Genomic DNA, 9,403 nt, shown 5'->3' on the forward strand with positions numbered 1-9,403 from the left:
TGAGAAAATCATTAGTAGAAGCAACTGGAAGGGAACTTTCAACCCAGCAATAAAAGATTCCAACTATTTGGGAATAATGACAGCAAGAAAATACAACCGACAGCTGAGTCTGAAAAGTGAGAAACCTTGAAAGAAAAGAGATTGAAGGCTAGTTGCCCAAGGATGCCCCGAAATGGAAAGTCAGCAAGTGACTTTTAGAGAAACAGCACTAAAAGATGAAAACTATGAGAAAAAAGGAAAAAGACCAGCCCCTAAGCAACTGTCACAGCACGAGCTCTGAGGGGCAAAAGAGAGAAATCACTAGTACCTCGGAGCCCTAGAAAACACACTATAAAAGGAAGAGAAAACCCATGTTGAAGGAGGGGGGGATTTTCAGTAGGAAGAATATCATAACAGAGCTATTAGAACTCTATAAATTTTAAAAAAAACAAAGGAACGTCTCCCGGTATCCCAGAAACAGCCACTATAGCACATACTTGAATTCAAAATGATTCAAACTTTGCAAGTCTTAGAGGCTTGGATAGCCATCGAAGTCTGTAATTTTTGAGCTTATTTGAACTTTGTATCACGTCTTAGTAAGCACATTTGTAATCCACAATTAAGAAAAATAATGAAATATCTCATATTGATTTGAGGATTTCTAACAATTACTTTGCATATTTCTTTATTATATTATCTTCCTTTACTGCTTCTTGCTGCCCAATACATATATTCTTACTTGCAAAGCTGAATCCTTTGCCCAAGCAAAGCCACTCAGACTTGAGTTCCAAATCCCACAAATCTTGTGCAAAAGCACTAAGTCTGTGAGAATTGGGGCCAGGATCCTCATGGCTAAATCATTCTCATGAAATTCATTTACATATATGTATATGTATTAATATATATATCATAATCTAAGAAACTAACAATTATTTGAAGATATGTGCATTGTATAGTTGTTCTTGTGTAGAACCTATAGAAGTAAAAGGAAAGGACAAAACTCTATTGCATAACAAGCATGGAAAAAGATTGTATAGTGCAGAGAATCAGTATTATGGGTTCTTATAGGCCTAATACGCCCCGGGATCCCACGACAGTACGCCCGGGGTACCAAGTGAATGAATTCTTTAAAATGTTTATACAATAAAAGATAAGTCTTAAATATTCTATTTCAATCTCTTTCTCATTATGAATATTATAAATATCTATTTTACTTATTTTGTAAGAGTAAAGGGTCATTTTATGATTCTAAATACTTATAATGGTATTTTATTGCTTAGGAGGAATCGCATTTTTTGCCTTGAGGAGATTTATGTGACTTGCGCACAACTTGGTTCGTAATCAGCCCTCATTTAGCTGCGGTGAACCAAGCCCAGTCCACTAAACTACAACTATTTGGCCCAGGATCCTTGGGCCTGTGTGCTAAAGAAAAAAACACTCTCACAGACCTTTGTTTGGTTGAATTTTAGGATAGGAATGTCTGTTTAATATCAGGAATGTCTGCACTACGAGACTGGCCCATTAGTTTTGGTACGCAAACATGTTTACAATTTTCTATGCAAAGCATGTAATCAATTTTATGTGCAAGCATGTCTAAACTAGGGGCATTGGCACAAAATATTTTCATCTACTCAACATTCACCATCAATTTTCAATTTGAATGATGCCATGTGTCCTAGAAAAATGTTTAAAATGTGTCAAATTGCAACAACAACAAAAATTACAAAAAGAAAAATTAACATTCACCATCAATTTTTTTTTTTTTTTTTGAATGACGCCATGTGTTGCAGCTAAACATCAATGACGTGTTTGTTAGCATCGATAGTAGTGAAAGGGATGGAAGGGAGTCAATGATGCGCTATAGTCATTGGAACAGATAGTGCTTAGTTTCTCAAATTTATGTTAATTTTTCAATTTAAATTTGTATTACTATGACCGTTTGGTTTAGTTCTCGGTGTTACTGTTACCCCATTTGGAGTTTTGAAGTTTGATCGATTATTTGATTTTGCTATGAAGGCATATGTTTATTTTTTTTATTGCACCTAGAGTTTAGCAATGGGTGTCGATCAATTTGTTGCATGTAGAGAAGATGATTTTTTTCAACTACACAGATAGAGATTAAGATTTGAAATCAAAATGTGTCACGCAAATTCATAAATTTTTTTAGAATATTAAAACAATAAAAAAATAAAAAGATAAGAGATTAATACTACTTTTTAAATATTGAGAAGAAGATAGAAATCAAGTTAGTAACCCAAATTTTTACCTTAAAAATCAACCACAAAAAAAAAAAAAAAAAAAAAAAAAAAGACATATCATTGGACAAATGCATAAACTTCAAATTGGGATGAATGGAAAATTATCACAATAAACTTTAAAAACAATAAAGATATAGGAGTATATACTAGCCTTGTCACATGTGCTTCACACGTGCATTGGGGCTTTTTAATTATTATTTAGTATCATATATTTTTCAATTATTTCAATTTGAAGTTTACACTTTTTCTCACAAAAATTGCGCATTTAGAACTACTAATATGATCAAAAATGTAATATGGCTAGATCTAAAAAATGAACAAATCCACACACAAACTTATGATTTCAATGTTATTTCAGTATTCATTTGTTAGAGCTAGCTTATGACATTTCTGACCATATTAGTAGTTCTAAATGCGCACTTTTTTTTTAGAAACGGTGTAAACCTCAAATTGAAATAAGTGAAAAAAATATGATACTAAACCAAAAAAAAAGCTTCATCGCATGCACAAACTGCGTTTGATGAGGCTAGTAATTGATAAAGTTGATAGTGCTAGAATGATGAGCTGGTGTTAAATAATTAATAGTGATTTCATATTTTTCCTATATATTTTTGTTTTTTTCTAAAGGTTGTTTTATCTTTTAGTTTAAGCATAATTATGTAGATTTTGTTAACTAGAGCCCTAAGGGCACATGTTAAACTGCAATTAATGCTTAATTAAATAACATTTTTATACTTTTTTTTCCTTAAATCAATACTCAATTAAATAATCAGTGGTAGCTCCAGGAATTGTTTCCAAGGTGGTCATTAAGAAACATAAATTATACATGTAGGGGGGTCCGAAGACTGAGGAGGATTAGATCAAGGAATAATTTGCATAGTCCAAGCTTGAAGAGATAAATATGCTCTGAGGATTTTGCCCACCAGAGGATGGGAATAGAATCAAGACAATTGGTGCCCTGTGGTGTTCTAGGGAAAAAAGAAGGGATAGTGATGGAGGCAAGGATGGTGGGAGGAAGTTTCCAGAAGGGTATACTTTCTCCCTTCGTATTAAATGCCCTACACCAACTTTATCAGCTGCATTAATGTGGAAATGACCCATGTATAGTAACTTCACAGTTAGCAGCCCCTTCCACCACCTTCAGCAGAGTTTTGATGGGACAAGTATCCTTAGGGTGCCCTGTGGTGTTCTAGGGAAAAAAGAAGGGATAGTGATGGAGGCAAGGATGGTGGGAGGAAGTTTCCTGAAGGGTATACTTCCCCCCTCCATATTAAATGCCCTACACCAACCTTATCAGCTGCATTAATGTGGGAAATGACCCCTGAACAATAACTTCACAGTTAGCAGACCCTTCCACCACCTTCAACAGAGTTTTGATGGGACAAGTATCCTTAGGAATGCCTGGAGGCATACAAGTGGAGGGCTAGGATGCAAGGAATGGGGATATAAAAGGAAGGGAATCTCCCAGAAAAAGAGGATGAACATTTTCTCTAAGAAATAGAAAAATAAGAAAGTGAACAGTGTATTATCTGGTGTAAAACCTAAACCAAATATATATAAGAGACTATTCCTCAAACAAGCCCGAGGAGAACATCATTCTCAATTACTACTTAATTCTCACTTAACTATTACTCTGGGCTCTTCGGCCTTAAACTTGAACTTAGCTTAGAATTGCACTTGATGTATTTTCTCACTCTCTTCAAAAAAATTCTATTGTTTGGGCTTGGTTCAAAGGACAAGGTACCACTGTTCTTAGTGAGCTTGGACCTTTATTTTCTAAGTACTTACAATATAATATTTAATAAAAAAAATATATAGTTGTATCTTATTATCAATACTACAAGCTATATCTCTTTCAAAATTTTAGTGAAATAAAATTTTTCTTGGATTTTTCTTTTTGTTTGTAAAGGCCCAATATATTGTTAAAAGGACCAAAGTTTGACTACAAATTTAGTTGTAGCCTAAGACTATAACGTTCACTAAACAAATTAACATAACTATATATTTTGAAATCTAACAGTTGAATTGTATGTTTTTTATGTTCTTAAAAGACATGTCAAGTTTCATGTCAATCGGATGTTATTTACTATTTGGTCCATAAAATAATTTTTTACGTATAATTTTAGATTACAAAAACTCGAAAATTAAACATTTGATTGATGACATAAGCTATTTAACTTTAATCTTCTTAAATTTTGTAAGCATAGAGAATATAAGAAAAAAAAATGTAATCTAATTATGAAATTGTTAAAATTCATATCTAATAAAAAAATACTAAGTGGAGTTGTAACCTTAATCTACAACCAAGTTTGTTGCTAAACTTTGTCCAAAATTTATTTTTATTGGACCTAAAAAAAATTAGGGTGGTCACACTTTTTTTTTAAGGTAAAAAAATCATAAAATTTTTAAATTTTATATATAATAATGACTTTTTTTTTTCCAAGCTAGGATGGTCCTGTGACCACCTTGACTCTAACTTGGAGCCGCCAGTGTAAATAATATTTATATACTCAAAATTAAAGTCAAATAATGTCCAAATATTCAAAAATAATAATAATAATAACATACACAACCATGTTGAATTTATTCCGGCAAAGCAATGAACCTTGGACATGCGATTCTTTTTTTTTTTTCCAAAAAATATGTATCACAGCTCATTTATTGAAGGTTGAAGAATAATAAATGCTTAATTATGAACTATAATTTATTGGTTTATTATTCTTTAAAGGTCATTGATTCAGTGGTTTATAAACATACACAACCACCTACCATAACTTTTTAGTAGAGTTATGGTGTGCCATTATATTAGAACCTCTTTCTCTCTTCCTTGTGTGTATATTTGTTTGTTTCTAAAAAAATAAATTAAAAAAAAAAAAACCACATAATAAATGCATTTTTAAAAGTCATAATTAAGCATTTACTAAGAATTTATTACTCTTTAATCGGCAAACCAATTAGTTGTAATATACATTTTTCAAAGAAAGAAATACATGTGTCTATAATTCATTGGTTTGCAGGAAAAAACTCATAGTGGTTGTGTATGTTTACATGTATAGCTATAAAAACAAAAGTAATGTATATTTCAAAAGCAACCAAAAACCTTTTGGAAACATTGGAAAAAATGAATCAAAGAACAATTTCCCAACTATCTTCTTTTTTTCTTGTCATTGTATTAGCCTTTGGCATAAGCAGTGCATTATCAACACCCAGATTGGATAAGCACTATGTACGAATTGTTAACAACCTTGGCAATAGTGTGCTTTTCTATCATTGTAAATCTAAAGATAATGATCTTGGCCTTAGAAAGCTTCAGCCTGGTGAAAATTGGAAATTCTCTTTTCACATAAACTTTTTTGGAACAACGCTCTTTTTCTGCAATTTTTGGTACACTAACTCCAAAAAAATTAAGTTCCATGCTGTTTTCGATGTATTTTCAACAGCTTTTGAATTAACTCAAGATTGCGGTGGATACAATTGCATTTGGATAGCAAAAGAGGATGGACTATACTTATATAATTTAGAAATGAAAATGGCTCTGAAGGAGCATGATTGGGAAAGACTGCAAATATATAAGTGACAAATGATGTATGAGGGAAAATCCTGTTAATAAAAGGGAAATCTTCGTTTTTTCCGAAGTCTTTTTTTATGTAACCAATTTCGAAACTCTAACTATATTTTATTTCCTGATTTTTTTTTTTTAAGTTTTATTGCAAATTATTTATACGAATGATGCCACCTAGGTGCTAGATGAACTGGTAGTCACTCTGACATGAACTTGGCTTGGCCGTTTTTCTTAAACTTTTAATTTTTGTGAAATATATAGATTTTCATTCAAAATCCATGTTCAGGGAAACTTGACCAACATTTAACCCATACTCTGCTAAAAGTTGGAATAATCATGGATCTTTTTTTATTTATTATTATAATGGGAACAATCAGGGATCTTCTATATTCTGTAATGACTCAGAAATATTGACATAGTGGATCATGTAGACCAAGTATGTACTAGGGGTTCGAATAATGGTTAAATGATTAAATTCACCACTTTCAAACAATGTGAACATTTGGGAGAATTAGTACATTATTATTAAGTCAAACTTTGGGCCTCCCTATAAAGACTAACCAAGAAATAGATGGCTAACCACATGAAATTCTCCAATAATTTCATAAATATATATTGTACCAAAACGTCAAGTATTCATGAATTTTTGTTATTTGTTGGACAAATTTCGCAAGAGTTATAATTCTCATTAAATACATAAATTATATCTCACATTTCAGGTTAGAAATATTAAATCTCATGTTAGGATCACATTTATATGTAATTGGCACATCCTTTGACGAAACGCATTTTACTTGTATTTGAGTCTTACTTGTAGTGTTTTTAAGAATATCATGAAGTACTTTTAATTACAAGTGGTAATGTGGATGTAAGCGCCACCTAGATTATGCATTGGCCAAGTAGACCGGGTAGAGGGTGGAAAATGAAGTCAAAACCTAGATTAGGTTAAGGAATCATGAATATGGTGCCCTTCCATGTGATGTGCATTGATAATAGCATAATTTTGCATATTTATATCACTATTAGAAAGCATTATCATACTTATTTTGAGTTAATTTATGCATTTTATATTTGGTTTTGGAATAATGCTGAATAATCAATTTTGTGCTTAATTGAATTTTATTGCGTGAATTTGTCTTTTGTAAGAAAATGGAATTAAATAAATTGATTTGTGCAAAGAAGAAAGCTAGTGGACTTTACTTTTACAAGGTCCATGATGAAGTTAAAGAAGGCCAACCCAATTAAATTTAAATCCAATTGGAGCAATGAGTCAAAGGAAATTTGCACTGAATCCAAGTCCAATTTGGATTAGGATTCGAGCTTGCGCATCAGTTAATTTGTTTGACATAACTTTCGGCTCAGATGTCCAATCACGATGATTCAAGTTGGGATGGAAAGTTAACTTAAAGGGCTACAACTTTACAGTTTACCAAAAGTCTTAACTCTAACGTTAAATGGGCCAAAATCATTGGTTAAGTGAAGCCTAAAAAACTAAGATTTTCTCCAGATGGGAATTCAACTTATAATAGGATTCCTTGACCTATTTAAAGGCTCTTTAGGGAAAAATTTAGAGGACGGCTGGGGGCTGAACATATAGGTCGCGGCTACCTTTTTGGTTTTCGTCCATGACAGTTAGTTTTAATAATTTGTCTAGTTTAATGCTTAGTATTTTATTTTTGTGTTTTCTTTCAATTACTATGAGTAGCTAAATTTATAATTAAGGTTGAGGATGAAATATTGTTAAGGATTATCAATATTGTTTATGTGATTTGATTTTTCTCACAATAGTTGATCTTTAATGATTTAAATTGTTCTTGCTTCATATCAATTGACTAAAATGGGATTCTAGATATGAGTTCAATCATGTTTTTCTCATGATTTAGGATTTATCTTAATTAATTGAATGCTTGGTTTATTATTTCTTGATTACAAAATTGGATATCTCTTGTGATTTGTATGTCAACAGATACAATTGATAATTTGATTTTATACTTAAAAAGCAAAGAAGAACATGCTTATGATTTTTAAGACGAGGATTTTAATGAGAATATTTTTCATGATAACAAGATTGATTTCTAGATTATCATGCAGTAGTTGGAAAAAATTAATTATCATAAATATATGTTGATATGACTTACAAGGCGGATTCCAAAACCTTAATTCCTATCTCTAGATTGTTTACATCTCTTTACTGCTTTATATTATATCTTTGCTTTTTTGAATTATTTGCTTAGTATATTTAATTTCAAACAACCAATTTTTATTAAACTAGATTAAGATTAATTTGGTTAAGATTTGATTAATTTTCCTACATTCATTCAAGTCCCTCTACGTTCAACCTCATTCTTGTCAAACTATACTTTGGTATGGTTCGTACACTTGCGAGTACTTTAAAATTTCACAACACTATGAAGGAATGATCTAACCAGAGCACGTGTTTAGAGTTTAGATATAGGGATGGAAAGGTGTTAGGCACCCAACCACACCCGACCTGTGAGTCGGCCTCCACTCATTGTGTTCCACATCCTAATTCTATCAAATAATCTTCTAATATGCGTCCCACACACACACACACACTAAGTCTATCCTAAACATGCATCTAGCACACAATCCTAGAATACATCTATCATGGCATAACATACATCACATTCATAACCTAACATTCATCTAGACATGGCATAATGTACCATGCATCCCATATTCATCATCCATCTCACCACATCATCATCTCATGCATCTCATGACAGCCTAACATACATCTAGGCATAGTATATGTGACACCATTCATCTAAGCATCCATAGCATCTCATCCGGGCAGCATATATCATCATATTATCCATGGGCAGCAAACACAGTACTAGATACACATAGCATCATCTAATACAATTTTTTTTTTTTTTAATAATAATACAAGCATATTCAAATATCAAAGTAGTCAAATTAACTAACAAATAATTTATGTTTAGCATCAATGTAAAGTAGAGAAAAAATGTACCTTTCGGTCTTTATATCTTTCTGCTAATCCTCTGATGTTATCCTGGACCGGAGTGGCCTCAAGTGCACGTATAAACCTATCTGAATCTATCCCAATTGGAAACTGAAGAAACACAGAGAAATAAAATAAGCATATCAAGGTTAGAACATGTAAATACTCACTTTGAAAAATATTTGAGCAACAAAAGCAATTAGCTTTAACAAATCAAACATAGTTATTAAGGCAAAGAGGGTTCAGCCTCCCTTGATCCCCAACTCCCTCAGGTGTACCGTCAAGTCCAAGAATACGAGTACAAGTACTAACAAAATGCCTCGCATAATCGTAGGTGTGAAAACTGGGAAAAAGAAAAATCTCATCTTGGCTATGCATATTAAAATATCAAGATACAAATAGAGTAAAAACAAAGAAAAATGACAAGGAACATATAAATTTTCACATAGACATCAGATCACAAAACATGTAAAGTACCAATAAGAAAAGATGCCAATGAATGTAATCTTAAACCCAAACAGTCATCCAAACATGAGTAGCGTTTCGCGCATGCGATAAGACTCTTTATTTGTTTTATTTATTTTTTTTGGTTTAGTATCATATATTTTTCACATATTT

The sequence above is a fragment of the Quercus lobata genome, chromosome 4 (assembly GCF_001633185.2).
Source record: "Quercus lobata isolate SW786 chromosome 4, ValleyOak3.0 Primary Assembly, whole genome shotgun sequence".
Lineage (NCBI taxonomy): Eukaryota > Viridiplantae > Streptophyta > Magnoliopsida > Fagales > Fagaceae > Quercus > Quercus lobata.